This window comes from Peromyscus maniculatus, chromosome 1 (genome assembly GCF_049852395.1).
Source record: "Peromyscus maniculatus bairdii isolate BWxNUB_F1_BW_parent chromosome 1, HU_Pman_BW_mat_3.1, whole genome shotgun sequence".
NCBI lineage: Eukaryota > Metazoa > Chordata > Mammalia > Rodentia > Cricetidae > Peromyscus > Peromyscus maniculatus.
Window position 1 is genome coordinate 73,009,645 of NC_134852.1, and position 18,149 is coordinate 73,027,793.

General features: G+C 35.1%; 1 long non-coding RNA gene across 1 annotated transcript in view; it reads right to left on the reverse strand.

Moving 5' to 3' along the window:
- Positions 1–3,979: 3,979 nt before the first annotated feature.
- Positions 3,980–18,149, reverse strand: part of LOC143267162 (uncharacterized) — an 82,291-nt gene continuing 68,121 nt past the window's right edge. The window contains exons 10-12 of the long non-coding RNA XR_013042072.1: positions 8,187–8,279; positions 8,023–8,092; positions 3,980–5,856 (exon numbers count right to left, since the gene is read on the reverse strand). This is a non-coding gene — a long non-coding RNA (uncharacterized LOC143267162). The remainder of the gene's footprint in view (positions 5,857–8,022; positions 8,093–8,186; positions 8,280–18,149) is intronic.

The following is an 18,149-nucleotide window of genomic DNA, read 5'->3' on the forward strand; positions in this document are numbered from 1 at the left end:
TACCATCATGGTACATTAATTTAAACATGGGCACTGTGCTATAAAACTTCCAGGTAAACTCCATGATTTTTATCAACCTTCTTAAGTGTCATCATTTCCAAAATCTTAATTCTTCTTATGATATTAATTGCTTGTGTCACACCTGGATATTTATGATATCTTTAGTGAATAATTGAGACTTATATAATGATCAAGAAAATAATATATGCATATTACTATAAACCTAGCTAACTACCTATGGTTATGCTATTTGTGGACTATGGAGAAAAACTTAGTTCTCTCAATTAACAGAAAGAGTGAGAGCAAATGCAGAGTCCCATGGTAACTCGGGACATCGGCAATTTTAAGGTTAATCCAACAATTACTTTTATCATGATTACTGCTACACACTGTACTAAATGGAATTCTTGGGGAAGTTGAGAATATGAAAACTGGACATTAGGTTTCTTAAGTATGTGATGCTTAATGTAAAGAAAATAATTCATAAGTTTGTAAAAGACATAAACTAATGTTCAGAAAACAAAGAGGTACAGTTAGATCTAAATATAAATGCATCAAACCTGTAGTAAACGAGAAAATAAAATTTTCAATTAAATTTTATAAACAAGTAATGAAAATAAATATTAAAATTAAGAAAGCAGGTGATTTTTACCATACCATCAGCAGAGTGTTGTTGCATGCATCCGTATTGGGAGCTTCTCATGATGGTGAGAGGAAGCAGGGCTTCAGGGATGAGTTTGAGACCACAGTGAGCAACCCAGTGAGACTTTGTATCAGAAGTACATGACATACATTAAAGGAACAATACTAGAATAATTGCAAAGTATATATGCATATAAATATTCAAGAACTGATCTTAACAGTAACTGCATAGAGATTATGAAAAGAAAACAATGTCATTCTTCCCAGAAAACTTAGACACATGGAAAAACTAAGGAATGCCATTGTCTATGTAAAAACATATTAGATTTTGAAGGGCTCTCCTATAGTTTCTGCATATATATAATAAAACTACAAATAAGTCCTTAACCTTTGAGATAATGTAATTTTAGTCATATCTTACCTCTTTAAATAACTTGTATATTCATATTTTTTAATTTTATATTCTTGTTTTTGACAATACTGCCTTATGCTGAGACCATATTTTTGGTTGTGAGCTTAGACTTTAATGGCTGAGCCATCTCTCCAGCCCTGAGATCATATTTTTATTAATCATTTTAAAATGATTATGTTTTGTTATGGTGGTGGTTATTTATTTTGGGGGGTTTTTAAGACAGGATTTCTCTGTGTAGACTTGGTCATCCTGGAACTTACTGTGTAGAACATGCTGGCCATGAACTCAGAGATTCACCTGGCTCTGCCGCTCAAATTCTAGGATTAAAGACATGTGTCACCAATGCTTGGCTAAAAATGATGCTTTCTAATATTTATGTTTCTTACTAAGTTGTATTGGTTTCGTTGGAAGCTGGATTTCATGTGATGATCCTGCTCTTGTATTCATCATCTAAGTAAATCCCACAGGTATGGAGATGGCAAAACAGTTTAATTCCATGTGCTATCTTCATTCCGATAGCAGAGACTGGTTTGGAATTCCTAGCTGTAAAAACTCAGTTCCAATACTTACAGCAATATGATTAATTAATATTTTACTCCAGAGGCTTTAACACAGGTGGAAAACTGATGGATAGAAACTGAGTATAATGATAGTGCTTAATATAAAATATATTCGTTATGAAATCTCATTAGCCATAATCAATTATTAACCATTAATTATTCCAAATAATATTAAAATTGTCACAGACATACTTTAAAATCTTTAATAATACCTAAAAACATTGTAAATACTCTGATACAATGAATAGAATCTCACTATTGTGAAGAATCCTAAAATCCTTAAACCTATTAGGTATTAGGACTATTCCCTTCCAAAGCCTTGATGTTTTGCTTTTGGTCCTATGGTCAAACTCATCTAATATTCATAAGGGATTCCAAAATAGCTAACATGATACAAAACAGATATTAAGAGTGAAGATTCGGAATTTGAAACAAACTTTGTTTTCAAAGTGATTATAATCAAGATATTGTTTTACTGTTGTATGATTAAAGTACACATGGATGAAGCAAAAATTAGTTCTTAACAATTAGCAATTAAACCAGGCATGATTATGCATGAATTTAACCCTAGCACATGGAGAAGAAGTTCAGGTGGATCGCTGCAAATTTAAAGCCAACCTGCTCTATATAGGAAGTGCCAGGCTATACAAACCCTTACAGTAGGTCCTTGATTCAAAACAGAAGACTTATTACATATCATATGTTTGAATGTAGCTGTGTATATATTGGTTCATGAATGTGTGCATTCGAGTTATGGGACTGGGCATGTAATTGTGAGATGTCAATTTCCCATATCTTCCTCATATGATCTCCAACTTATGTTTTATGATACAGTCTATCATTAAGTTCATATGTAACAAATTTCATAGAATTGCTATCCTATAGTGGAGTTGTAGATAGACAATTCCATGGTAATTTATTTTTATTTATTTATATGCAGATTCAAGTGTTCTGAACAGAAGTCTTTCTGCTTCCCTGAATGCAAATTCTAGACTGTCACCTCCTAAGCCTTAAACAGTTACATATAAGGTCAAATCATCTTACAAACTGAAGTACTGGGCAACAGAAAAAGGATTTTTAAAAAATATAGAGTCAAGACATATTGAAATTTACAGAAGGTTAGCATTTTGGGAATATGGATTATATACTCCAAACTCTCAAGATAACCCTACAGGATGCAAAGGATCTAAGTGGAGAAGAATATTTGTTTGATGCTTTTAAGAGACCAATGGAGTAGAGAAAGTATTAATGTGAGATGCTGTATCATGTACATTGAATAATATGTTAACAGCATCCTAAAGTCTTTCTGGTATATTTCATTTATTTTACTAGAATTTCAGTTATGATTACTGTATTAACATCATTTCTATCCTTCTCTCTGCCACATCATACTCTTCCTGTGCCCCTTACTCTCACTAAAATTCATGACATCATGCGCTTCAAATTTTAAAGGATTAATACCTTGAATAGCAATTCTAGATCTTAAATATTTAACCCATGCACCACTCACTTGGTCCTGTCCAGGAATTCAGAAGGTGATCCACGAATTATGTCTCATGGAGGCTGAGCTGGCCATGTCCAACTTCAGGGTATGTGGCAGCTTTGAGGATTAACTCAATGATGAAGAGAGGTTTTAAATAATTTTAGAAAAATAATAACTTTCCTATACAAGTTCCTTGGGAACTGAACAAAGAAAGCATAGTTTAAACAATTGCAGAAAACTGCAGACAAATATGATGTAAGAATAAGGGGAAGTGGCAGGATATATGGCTCAACACTTAGAAATACTGCCTGGTCTTCCAGAATTCACTAGTTTGATTCCCAGCACCGACACAGCACCTCACAAATGTCTGTAACTCCAGGCAGGAAGTTCTACAACACTTTCTGGCCATTAAAAGTACAAGACAGGCAGTTATTGAAACACATTCATAAAAGCAAAGCACTCACACACATAAAATTAAATGAAAAATTCATAAAGGAATACAAAGAAAAAAACTTCTTAAAATATACTGTTGAATGAAAGCTAACAAAAGAGAAACAAAATCAAACAATTCGTCAGTGGGTACAAGAGCCACATTCTTTCAAGATTAAAATAAGTGTTTATATGCTATACTATAAATAAAGAACATATTTTTAAAAAATGATGTGCATCCTCTCCACATTTTTATTCAACTTTGTTCCAAGAAACTGTCAGGTATATTACATGAAGAAATAACATAAGGAATCCTGTATTTAGTGTAGCCCCTTGAAAAAAATGATAAAATCATAATTACACCTTTGTGAAAATGACATAACCTGTATATATATATATATATATATATATATATATATATATATATATATATATATATATGCCACAAAACTCCTTTAAAAATATAAAAAAGATTATGCCACTTCTGCAACTCATAATTGCAAATAAATACTCAGGTGTATTTTGGTACAAATAAAGTTCCAAAAGATAACTCAATAGTAAAGAATATATGCCAAACCTGGTCATATGTGGTCACAAGCTCCTATCTTCACAGGTCACTAGGGTCTGAGTCAGAAGCATCACATGAGTGTATGAGTTCAAGTCCTACCTGGCCAACACATAAAGCACAAGGAAGAGCTTAGCACACCTAAAAATAAATGAAATGCAATTTGACTTCATTGAAAACTAGCAAGGAAACATTCTTCAAGTAGGTCCAGGTGTAATTTCTTTCTGTGTGTCTTTTCCTGGAATGACAAAGAAAAGGTCAGTTTCAACAAGATAGAACATGGATGACAAGCCAAATATTAAAAAGGTCCTGTAAAATCCAACGGGTTTAATGATGTTACATACAGAACCATGTGTAAGCACGGTGCTTATGTTCCTCAGTTCTATGAACAACCTTCCTCTCTTCAACTCAGAGGTAACAATTACCCAACAGGTTTGTATACAAAGAAACTACTCTACCAACTAAAATGGAGAGCTGAAATAATTTATGTATAATTTTGTTTTATTTTTGAGGGATTCATCATAGATTCAGAATTGGACTTAGGAAGTAGAAGTAATGGCCACTTCCTCACATATTGTGAGACCTGAAAATTACAATGAACTAACCTGTGTCTCTACCTATGTTACACTCTGAACATCTCAAAACTATGTCATTTGCATGAATTATCAAATCTTCACTTCTTGTGTAATGAAAAACAACCACTAGCAAAATAAGAGATGAAACTTTCTTGAAACTTGTATTTCTCATTTTTTGAGCATTTATTTAATTTTATTCCATGTACATGAGTTCTTTGCCAACATGTATGTCTATGTCTTGTATGTATGGAGGCCTTATGGAGGAAACATATACACTAGTACTAGGGATGCAGACAGCAGTTAGCTGTAGATTAGAACTCAGGATATCTGGAAGAGGAACAAATGTTCTTAATTATTGAAAAATCATTCCACAAAACCACATATATTTCTTAGTATTTTTATATAATTACATTAAAATATATTGTATTTATAGATATAATTGTAGTTAGATTGTTATTTATAATGAAAATAGCAGAATTCTTTAAAATTTTAATTCACAATTTTTCTCTTTAGGTCCAACTCTGGGGAAATTTGCCTTGTCTGTTTATCTATCATTTTCTGTACCCTGACATCATCTGTGCTGATAGGATGCTTTATTAATGGTGAAGTATATTTTAAAGCATTTTCTATCACACTCCTTATAGGATTACATTTCTAATCTATGAAAGCCCCTATGAATGCTATAATATGGATGGTCTCTTTTTAATGGGCTTACAAACAGAATTTCAGCAATTATAATGTTGGAGTACTTAAGTATAGTTACATTGTGTTGGCTTTCTAGCTAATATATAATCTCTACTGATGTGAAAACAGTTTCATTAGTGAAATAAAATATTTTTTCTTTTTTTATCCAATTTTACATGTAAAACTATGAATGCCTGGCTATAGTCTTGTCTAGAATGATAAAACATTTCAAATAATATTTCATTAAAGAAAAAAATATTGATTTGTTTCCTATAGTGATTGGTGCAATAACATTTTTTTTCATATTATAATAAACTATTGGAATGACATGATGAATTATTGGTATTTTATGTTGAGTGAGCATCCATTTGAATATGAGTTTCACAGTTAAAAGGAAGAAAGATCATTCAACCATTACTGTTTCCAGGTCTATGCCTCCTGCCAATTCCTTGAAGATGTCCATTCAGCTACTGGAGTTATTCAACTGTTGCATCAGGATAATCTCCCTAGGAAATGATGAAATAGAACATATGAGTTATTTCTTTTATGACACTCCTCCATGAAGTGATATACTTCTCACATCATCTTCTTAGTTGCAACGTGAACTCCTGGATCCTTCTTTCTTCATTCAAGCCCATGCACAAAATGAAGAGCCAAACCAGCTCAGTAAAGGCTTTAGGATTCTGCTCTTACAAATATATTTTTCTGTTTTTTTCATGTCTCTATGTTCTCGATTATTTGTCAGGTGCTATGATGAAACCCTGACCAACAACAATTTGAGGGGTGTAGACTGAAACTTTCTTACAACTTATACAGTTCATCATCGAGAGAGTTCAAGGTTAAATCTCAAGGAAGGTACCTGGAGGCACGGACTGAAGCAGAATCCATAGCAAGTTTTCCATAGCTTGCTTTCTTATAAGACTCATGACCACATCTCCAGGGCAGAACCATCTCCATAGGAATGGCCCTCCAAGATCAATAATCAATCAAGAATTTCACCACAGACAAGCCCAGATAATTATCTGATGAAGATATTATGCTACTTGGGCTACCTTCTTACCAGTTGGTTCTAGTCTTCATTAAACTGACAAAAACTAACCAGTATGACTTCACCTTCCTTAATCCACTCATCACCTTTTCTTTACCTCTCCCTCTATTTATATACCCCTCTCCTCTTATCTATCACATTTGCCCTCCTACATCTTCACACACACGCGCACACACACACACACACACGCATGCACACACACACACATACACACACACACACACACACACACACACACACACACACACACACTTGGGGTTGGGGGAGAGGCTTACAAACAGATCATCATAACTCTTTCATTGTTCTTCTCCTACCACCCCTTTATTCTAGCACTCTGCCGTGTTTGCTGACACCATGACTTCTCTCATGTGTCTGTATCTCACTGATGAAGTACTTAAGATGCTACTTCTTTGTTGAGCTGCTCTTCTGCTTCCCACATGATCAACACTCTAACCCTTTGCTCCTTCTCTGTCAAGGATCCCTTTGATAAGTAAAACCTGATGAGAATGAACTGGAAACCATTAACACAAGGAATATAGTTTTTTTTATGGAAATACAGAAACACTATGTCAAACACCAATAAGGCATTATGACATGCACCAATGCAAAGAAATATTTCACAAATGTTATAAATATCTACAAGATTGTGAGATCCATACTCTTTTTCTTGAAGTGGAACTAATACAGAAAAAATTAAAATATCTAGAGAATACCTATAGTATATTCTCAAAAAGAAAAAATTAAAAGACCATTAAGTACCAAGGCATCAAAGGGTTATTTGAAAACCCACACTAGAGTTAACACTAGGAAGACTTAGAAATTGTGGTTTTTCCTGCCTCTCATTTACAAAAATGAACCATATGCCAAGGAAGTACCATTTCAAATTTAATCATTTAGTAAACAGCAACCTTTCAATTTGATGGTTTTTTTCTCCCCAAGACTATCATTATAATCACAGAAACAATGGTCACATACACACAATAAAAAATCAATATAAAATCAGTTTGGGCTTCTGAAAGAAATTCTCCTATATCTATTTATTGTGCTACCCATCCCTACTTATGTACTTAGAATAGGGATGAATTTTGGTGTTCCCTAACAAAAATGGTGCAAAAAGTAGTCTCTTCTATTCATATGTGACAATCTCATACTTTTGACCTGTGCATCAAATTTATACCCAGGTCCATGTAGGACAATACAGGGTGACAGGATTCTGCTTCAATATGTATTGTCATTCTATATTACTCTAACATTATGTTTCTCTGAATTCTGTGGGTCGAGCTTACCTCAGTGACATCTAACAGTTTTAGTAGGTATTAGTCAACCAAATACCCTACATTCTTAGTAAATGGGGACCTCGTACTGGATCCTCTGTGTCCATAGTATCACATTAAGAAAATTATAATTTCTCTTAATCCTCACCATGTATTAGTCACTGACTCCTATTTGTCACTGACAGATTCTAATCCCTTGTTCTGATCTACTTATGCCTCATTTCTGACTGTCCACCTTGCCCCAATTTTGTGTAAAGTAACTGATATACAAAGGCATTCAGATTATACCTTATGATAACACACCCATAAGACTAATCAAGAGGAAATAAATGTAACAATACACTTCTTACAGGATCTCATGCACTTGTTCCATGGTAGAATCTTCTTCTTCTTCCTTTACATGCAATGAAATTCCTCCACCTATGTAGAACACATTTCAAATCATTAATTTTCTTCATTGTCAAAAACCTGTTGTTTAAATATTTATTTTCATGTATTACAATCAGTAGTTTACCTAAGTTCCCATGTTAATATTTCTATTTTTTGACCATGGTTTTTAAAGATTGAAACACTTCATCCCAACTCTTCCTTGTCTATGAACTTTAGCCTAGATATGGAAAATATAATATTGCATATTAGTGATTTTGTGTAAATAGCCACAATAAATGCTTGATAAAGTCTACATAATAAAAATACTTAGTTGTCTGTTCCTTAATGGTGACAGATTGAAGTACATTAATGACGTAAAAGAATGCATGCACCAAACTACAGTAGTTCATGAAGTTAGATTATGTTACCTACTATTGAGAATGAAAATCATAGTAACATAGTTCTAATCATTATTGTCCTTGTAAGTTTCATTAAAATGCAAGAGTATGGTGGAATCTTGACCTCTTTTAACACTGTTTCCACTTCTGTCATTAAATCAGCATTCCTCCATGCATTTCTTCCATGATGTGTTACCTTCCACATATGCCAATTAGTAACACATAATGTATGCCACAATAATCACTATTCTTTCCTTCACTATAGATCTGTGAGCCCGAGACCCTCGGGTATTCATTTCTGTTATAAATGTTGTCTGGGGAATGTAGCCAATGACATAACATAGTCAAAATAAGGATTCTGTCTTCATGGATGGCTGTGATATAAGGTGTGATTTCCATTGCTTTACACATTTTGCTAACAGGGATCTTGGATATAGCTCATGTAGTATCCAGCAGAGATAAGTGAGCATAAACAGATGATTTGACAAAAGTGAACAGTCAATACTGCTGCAGGATTCTTTGCTATCCAGCTAATGTGCAGCAAGTTTTTTTTTCAGTTACCATCCTAGCTCCTTGACGGAGAATGGTTGATGTCTAGGCTCCTGGTTCTTTACTTATGCACTAAGACCAATTTGGCTGTTGACAGTCAAATTCTAAATCAGTACATGCATTGATTTTTTTGAAAATCACAGTGTCCAAATAGTCATTTCTTGTATTGTTACTAATGCTATGATAAGAAATCCATGGTAAATTTACTTTAATCTGTATTTTGTTTTTAAGACAAAAGAAGTGGTCTTCCACAAATGCAATATACTTTTTGCCTAGGCTTATCATTATATTGTTGTCATTAGTTGTTGTTTTAGTGCATTAATGTTAAGATTAATTAGCATATGAGTGTGTGTTTATATATGTTCATATGTCCACACAGTATTACTTGTATATGTAATTAGGGTTGAAATTCTCTCTCGAAGTATATTTAAAAATGCACTTAGGTCTGACACTTAAAGATGATACTATCTACTCTTAAAATAGACTTAGTTATCTACAGGATCACTGAATTTATACCCTAAGATAGACGAGAATTAAAATGATGGTCAAGACAGAATATTGAACACTAGAGATTGAATTCTCAGGCCCTGTGAAAACTTCTCTTTCACTTATTGATATTGTTTCAATGTCTGCCCCATGATTTCCCTCAGTTTCTCCTTGCAAAATATTGCGTTGCAAAAATGTCATTTCTCAGGAGCCAGATATTACTTCCCTTGTTTAATTATGTGCCCATGTATCTGTCCTTAATTTATTATTCTCAGAAATCAGCCCCAAAAGATGCCAGGGGAGACAGCAATAACTGTTAAAACTAAATTGTAATTAGAGTGGGCAGAGTCTAGTTATTATATATCCAAGAGAATATGGACCTTTGTTGCAAAATATTTGTTCTAACTGTATAAAATTGTGTCTCTGTCCTTCCTCACCTGCCTAAGGTACCTTATGATTGGTTTAATTAAAGAGGTGAATGCCAATAACTAGTCAGGAGAAGATAGGTTGGAGGTCTCGGCAAGAAATTTTGGGAAGAATCTGCAAGGCAGGGAATTTCCCAGCCAGATATGGAGGAAGTTGGATGCAAGGTACTGAGGAGAGGTAATGAGCCACATGGCAGAATGTAGATTAATATAAATGGGTTAACTGAAAGTTTAAGAGCTAGATGGGAACAAGCCTAGGCTAAAGCCAACCTTTCATAATTAATTAAAAGTCTCTGTGCCATTATTTGGGATCTGGTGGTCAAAACAAAATCCAATTATTGACTCTTATAAGGTGCACTTTCAGGTCCTGTGGAAGATCTATTAGAGCTCCTTTCATTGAATCCATTCACAATCAGAACTTAGGTTGTGAAGTTATTCCTCCAGTGTCACCCACAGCTTCATTATTAATGATTATGTTAGGTAAGTCAATAAAAGACTTTTGTTTCATTAATACTAGAAAGAGAAGAATGAATTCAATTCCCATAGAGATTTTTTCCTCAGATATGCCATGGAATAATACATTGTATACATGTGGGAATAAAAGTTTTTAGGGGTTTCACCAATACAGACGTTCTGGGATGCAGGCAGTGCAAATAACGGGGACAGTCTCTAAATCCTTTGGGTGAACCAGTCCAAGAAACTGTCAGAACTAATGAGTTAGATAGCTTCTTTAATCTCTGGAGAAAAATCTTCTAAGTTCTGGAATACTTATGTACTATGGATTTGTTTTCAGGCCTTTGGATAGTTGTTGGATTGATGAGAATTGTTGTGTAATGCCTCTCCCAGATGGTTTCCATAAGAAGAAGATAAGGTAGAAATTAAACTAGTATTTAAGTTAAAAGAAAATAGTGGTTATACCTATCTTGTCTGAAAGTAGGCACTGTGGTATTGAATTGACTCAATATCATAACCTCTCTGGGCTACCTGTGAGGTAATCTGCATCCAAAGGAAAAAAATGCATCATGATGTCGCTTTCTGTACATCTACATTTTTGAATTGTAGATGTAAGAATCTACCCTGAACTAACCAGAGGAAACAGGATAGTTAAATGGATTATGGGCTTGGGAAATTTTTCTAAACAGGGGGATTAGAAGAATATATGTCCAAGAAGAAAATGGGAAATTTGAGAAGAAATTCTTTTATGGGGAAGTAAGATAAAAGACAAAATTGAGGGTAAAGAAGGCAGTGGAAACAAAGTGCATAGAGAATGATTGAAAACACCACAGTTAAATAATATTTTATTTCTACTTAATCACACATATAACATATATGTCTATACATGTGTAATAATACAGAAGAAGTTATGTAACTTGTGGTGATAATGCTCTCCTGAGTAATAAACTAATCAAATAAACTTCATTGCAAGATAAGTAAAATCACTTTTGAATCTTGCTAATGAGAGGATTGTAGGAAACTCAAAAAACAATATAACTTACTCCCATTTTTTATTGACTGTGAGATCTTGAAGGCAGTATTTTATTTATAAATATACCAACTACTTTGGGCTTAGAACTTAGAAAATTTGAAGTGAAAATCCTGCGCTGTGGATGATTGATTGACAAATAAAATGCTGATTGCCCAGTAGACAGGCAGGAATTATAGGCAGGACAAAGAGAGAGGAGAGGTCTGGGAAGTAGAAGGCTGAAGCAGAGAAATGCTGCCAGCAACTGCCATGAGAAGATGTTAAGATATCGGTAAGCCACGAGCCATGTGGCAACATATAGATTAATAGAAATGGGTCCATTTAAGATATGAGATATACAGTTAGCTAGAAGCCTGAGCCATTAGGCCAAACAGTTTAAATAATATAAGTGCCTGTGTGTTTATTTTATAAGTGGGCTGGGAGACTGTGGGGGTTTGGCGGGACCCAGGGCAAAACTCTCCAGCTACAATCCTGGAATTCTGCTATTTGAATATTCTCTCTCATAACATCCAAAGATGTTTTACAAGATACTAAAGGAAAAAAGTAATCGATATTACTACCCACTTATAAAGGCTGTCAAGCACAGTGGCCGTTATGTCAACATATAATCAATAATTCAATAGTGATACTTATGACCTTAGTATGCAAACAACTATCTAATGGGACATAGGCCTATACAGTAGAATAGAAGCTATGTCAGGTTTAATAAAACATAGGAAATTATTTATGGAAAGGGAGGATGTGGATCAGAGAAAATAACTTATTACTGAGATGTCCTTAAAGCAGTACATTTCCAAACTACACTAATTAATATTATCATAGGTAAATGTAGATCTAATTTCTAATCAATGAAAAATTTAATTCAGTCGAAGCATCCTAAGGTACAAAGAATAATAAACTTACTGATGCCCATCTCATTCTCACACATAATTTACAAAATTCCCATACCACTACTACGAGAACAATACATCAGTAAAAGATATAAATTTAAGGCTATATAACCAAAACCTTTGTTATGAGAAATATTTTAATATATATTATGGATTTTAGCCCATCAAGTCTTAACAAATACTCTGTACAAGATGTGCACAATTGAAACATCATGCCAGAATAAAATGAGAGAATCTCAAAAGGACTCACTCACAGATAAAGAACTATAGGCACATATTGTCTTCTAATAAAGGGTGATTAAGTATTCAATAGGGATGTGCCTCATGACAGGAATCCAATCCCAAGTGGGCAACTCTAAACACATATGCATATCATCAACTCTAAGGTGTGTGTGTGTATGTGTGTGTTTGTGTGTGTGTGTGTGTGTGTGTATGTGAGAGAGAGAGAGAGAGAGAGAGAGAGAGAGAGAGAGAGAGAGAGAGAGAGAGAGCATGCATATATGTATTAGGTATCACTGATAGTTTGGGGGTTGGGCATTGGATGAATTAGAGGGCAAAGAAATTGGGATTGACATATGGAACTACAGTAATCAAGTATGAAACAAATAAATATTAATATATATATCTTCTTATGATATCATGTAAAACACACACAAAATAGAATGCAGTCTTTAAACTGAAAATAGAGTGAATTAAATGTGCTTTTGCATTTGAGTAAATGCAAGAGAGAAAAGTGTATTTCTGGATTTTTTTCACCCTACCTTCTTTTCTTTATATTATAGAAATAATAAAAATCAAAATAATGTTATCATTTGAATTTTGTGTTTTATGCTTTCTCATTTCATAGGGTAGGACAATCTGACAGGAAAAGGGGGGGTTCAGATGACATTTTGACACAAATATGCTTGATATTAGAATCAGAAGGAAAAATCTTTGCTTGACCATGTTCAATGCTATTTTATTCACAATGTTTAGCAAATTGAGACAAAATATCAATGCTTTAACTAATAATGGATAATGAAAATGAGTAGATATACAACATGGAATTTATCAGTAAAAGAAAATGAAATTTTCAGATAATCAGAGGGAACTAGGAAAGATCATATTGAACACTTAACCCAGACATTCAAAGATAGCTGTGAAATGCTTTGTCACATCTGAGGCCCCTAGGTCCAACTTTTTGTATGAGGCTCCATGCCCTGAAGACATGGGGATAGTGAAATGAGACTATTGCTTAGGAAAAGGGTAGGGAGAGGACTGGGTTGTGAAAAATTAGATTATAATGATCCAATGGGGAAAATGGAGTAAACAGTAGTACTTTATTTAATTAGACAAAGTAGGAAGAGATAAATACAGAATAAAGAAAGGAAAGTTATAATAATGATGTTTGAAAGCCTGAGAAGTGATCATAATATTAACTATTACCTAAAATCTTATAATAAATACAAGATATCATATAGATGAACATATTAAATTCAAATCAGTTCTTCTTATTGGGTAAAAATGCCCAATGAAATAGCTAAAGACCATCATGCAGGGGGGGGGGCAGACAGAAAACAACAATCAAAATACATTATGAAGCCAAGTCAGTGAACAGTTCTACAAAACTTTTCCTTCACAAAAATGCTATTTACATAGAAAAAGCTAAAAATTTATACAAAGGATGGTAAAATAATGAGGCAAGTTACTGAACCAATGCTCTGGATGTCTTTCTGTACAATATGAATATGTGTTGCTCTAATTAGTTGATAAATAAAATGCTGATTGGCCAGTAGCCAGGCAGGAAATATAGGTGGGACAAGCAGACAAGGAGAATTCTGAGAAGAGGAAGGCTGAGTCAGGAGACACCAGCCCACTGTCCAGGGAGCAGCATGTAATGGCACACAGGTAAAGCCATGGAAAATGTGGCAACATACAGATTACCAGAAATGGGCTGAGTTTAAGTGTAAGAGCTATGCTGTTGGATGGTCTGTATGTCAAATCGCTCTGATTGGTCAATAAATAAAACACTGACTGGCCAGTGGCCAGGCAGGAAGTATAGGCAGGATTAACAGAGAGGAGAAAAGAAAGAACAGAAAGGCAGAAGAGACACTGCCAGCTGCTGCCATGACAAACAGCATGTGAAGATGCCGGTAAGCCACGAGCTACATAGCAAGGTATAAATTTATAGAAATGGATTAATTTAAGCTATAAGAATATTTAGCAAGAAAACTGCCACAGCCATACAGTTTGTAATCAATATAAATCTCTGTGTTTACTTGGTTGGGTCTGAGCAGCTGTGGGACTGGTGGGTGACAAAGATTTGTCCTTACTGTGGGCAAGGCAGGAAAACTCTAGCTACAGAGCTAGTTAGTAGTAAGCCTGAGCTAATGGCTGAGCAGTTTTAATTAATATAAGGCTCACTGTGTTTACTTTGGTCTGAACAGCTGCAGACTTGGTGGGTGGGACAAAGGAAAACTTCTGGTTACAAATGGTGCCCACATGTGGTGGCAAGAGTTTCCACCTAAAACCTGAGAGAGCTTAAGAAAAGATTATAAATGTAGCCAAGAGCACCTTCCTAGTTCATGTCACTCATGGCAGGCCTAGGTACAATGATGTGTCCACTAGCTCTGGTGGGTTCACAGCATGCAGGATGGAGCTACAGCATGGCAGATTCCCGCCAAGTTAGAGAGAGTTTTCTGCAAGCATTGCCACATGGGTCATGGTGGATATAGCTTTTGTTACAAAAAGAGAAAAAAGAGGTTTCTGGGCTATATGCTGCTGGATGGAATCATAGACACACTGCTTCCAAGAGTTGGTGGTACACATGGTTCCCAGAGCCAGAGCTGGCAGTAAACATACCACAGTCATGAAGAAAAGCTGAGATGGGTGGAGTTAGCAGCCAAGGCTGCTGCTTTAGTACTAATCACTGCAGTTTAAAGCATAGATTCATAATAAGCCAGATTCAGATGAAATAAGACTTTAAATGGTTTACGGTGTGTGTAAAAATGTATATAGGCTTGGAAGAGAGAAGAAAGGAATATAAGCATGGGAGATCTTTCCATTTTCTGACATCTTCAATTTCTTTTTTCAGGGACTTAATGTTTTTGTCATATAGGTCCTTCACTTGCCTAGTTAGTGTTACCCCAAGGTATTTTATATCATTTGTGGCTATTATAAAGGGTGATCAATTGTATATAGGAGGGCTACTGATTTTTTTAGTTGATCTTGTATCCTGCTATGTTGCTGAAGGTGTTTATAAACTGTATCATTTCCTTGGTTGAATTTTTGGGTCACTCAAGTATACTATCATGTCATCAACAAATAGGGAAAGCTTGACTTCTTCCTTTCCAATTTGGATACCCTTAATCTCCTTATGTTTTCTTATTGCTCTGGCTAGAACTTTAAGTACTATATTGAATAAGTATGGGGAGAGCAGACACCCTTACATTGTTCCTGATTTTAGTGGAATTGCTTTGAATTTCTCTCCATTTAATTTGATGTTGGTTGTTGGCTTACTGTAAATTGCCTTTATTATGTTTAGGTATGTTCTCTGTATTCCTGAGAAAGACACAGGGATCGCCCAATGACAGAGAAATGGATGAGATCTACATGAACAACCTGAACGTGAGTGGGATAATGAAGGGCAAGGGTCAAGTGAAAGAGAACTTAGGGGAGTGGGAGATCCCAGCTGGATCAAGAACAGAGAGGGAAAACAAGAAATAAGAGACCACGATAAATGAAGACCATATGATAATAGGAAGAAGCAATGTGCTAAAGAGGTCCACAGAATTCCACAAAGATACCTCCACAATAGACTACAAGCAATGGGTGAGAGAAAGCCTGAACTGACCTACTCTGGTGATAGGATGTCCAGACACCCTAATTGTCATGCTAGAAATCTCCTCCAATGATTGAGGGAACCAGATGCAGAGATCCACAGCCAGGCCCCAGGTGGAGCTCCAGGAGTCCAATTGGTGAGAAATAGGAGGGTTTGTATGAACGAGAATTGTTGAGACCAAGGTTGGAAAAGCACAGGGACAAATAGTCAAACGAATAGAAACACATGAAATATGAACCAATAGCTGAGGAGCTCCCAACTGGATCAAGCCCTCTGGACAAGTGAGACAGTTGATTACTTTCATCTGTTTGGGAGGCATCCAGGCAGTGGGACCGGGACCTGTCCTCAGTGCATGAGCTGGCTGTTTGGAACCTGGGGCTTATGCAGGGACACTTAGCTCAGCCTGTGAGGAGGGAATTGGACCTGCCTGTACTGAATCTACCAGGTTGAACTCAATTCTCAGGAGAGTCTTCACCCTGGAGGATATGGAAATGGGGCATAGGCTGCGAGGAAGGCAGGGAGGGGTGGAGGCGGGAGGACAAAGGAATCTGTGGCTAATATGTAAAATTAAATTAAATTAAAAAATAAAAACTACAACATAAAAAAGAAAAAAGGAATATAAACAGTTATATAAAGAAATAATTTTAAAAAATAAAGTCTTTAAATGGACAGTAAATGTAATATAAAAAATAAACCATGTAAAGATGGAAATCAAACACAGAGTCTGGATTATGTTGTCTTTGGGATTTTTTTTAACTGCAGAGAGACATTTGATTGTAAAGCCTGCTCAGTTAAACCAATATGTATATTTTAAAGGTATTTTGACTTCAAAATTGGATCTAAGGATAAGTTGCTTTGGAAAGGAGACTGTTTTTGTTTCTACAGGAAGCAAGAGGCTATGAATGTTCCAGGTTAAGATGGGTCAGACTTGATCATGCCAGATCTCCTGAAACTTAACAGATAGTACCTATCAACAAAGGTTATAGCTGGTCTTCCCAGGACTTGACCATTATCTTGAATTTTCTCAAGATGCCCATAAGACTACTAGTGCCTTCTATAAGCAGGAAGTGGCCTAGAAAACTATTCCCACATTCAAAAAAAAAACAAACTGGATTATGTATGTTTGTCTTTGTTTAGGTTATTGGCTACAAATTGTTATTGGTAATAGTCAATATCTTTCAAAGAAAAGAAAGAGGGATATAATTTGGAAATATAGGATGTAAATATGATAGGATAAAAGGGTGGATTGTTGAACATACTTTTAAAGAACAACAACTTGCTTAAAATATTTTATATTGTTATGGATTTTAGTTTATCAATACAAATTTCAAGTTAATTTTGTTATATTGTAAGTATATTTCTACTCTTGTTTAAAGTATTTTGTTTGTGTGACTCATTTGAAATTGAAATGCATCACTAAGAAATACAGATTAATTGTTAATCATCTGTGATAATGAAACTGATAGCCATGTTAGTTAGTTTTCTAGATATACATAGATATATTTCAGATAGCTAGGTAATCTTCTAACACTTCAAAGACCTACAGAAAATGGCATTTTAAAAGTTTTAAAAACTTAGACTTTCCTGGACAATGAGGCACATCTACTCCTGGCAGCACCAATTTACTTTAGAGAAGATGATGAGTGTCAAAGACACTCCATTGTGAGTTTATCCTCTTCTTAGCAAAAATCACCATTTGGATAAGAAACTGTTCATGCCTGGACCGCTTGACAAAATGTGTCAACTGGAAATGCAAGACCTTAGGAAGGTGACCACTGAACTCTGCAAGGTGATATGGTCCTTCAGGTTCCTGCTTCACAGAACAAACTGCCAGACATTCTACAGGACACAGGAAGAAGTGGCTGAGAGACTCTAGGCCTGTGGGCTGGAAATGGATGCCCCAACTTTCCAGAGGAACTTTGGGTGACTGTCCAGGCAGACAGCTGTCTCTGTCATTCTAGATTTTTAGAAGTTGCTTACAATGCTCTTCCTATTTACTTAGACCATATTTTATTCTTCTGAGGTTGTTGATACAGTTGAAGACTAGATAGTTATAA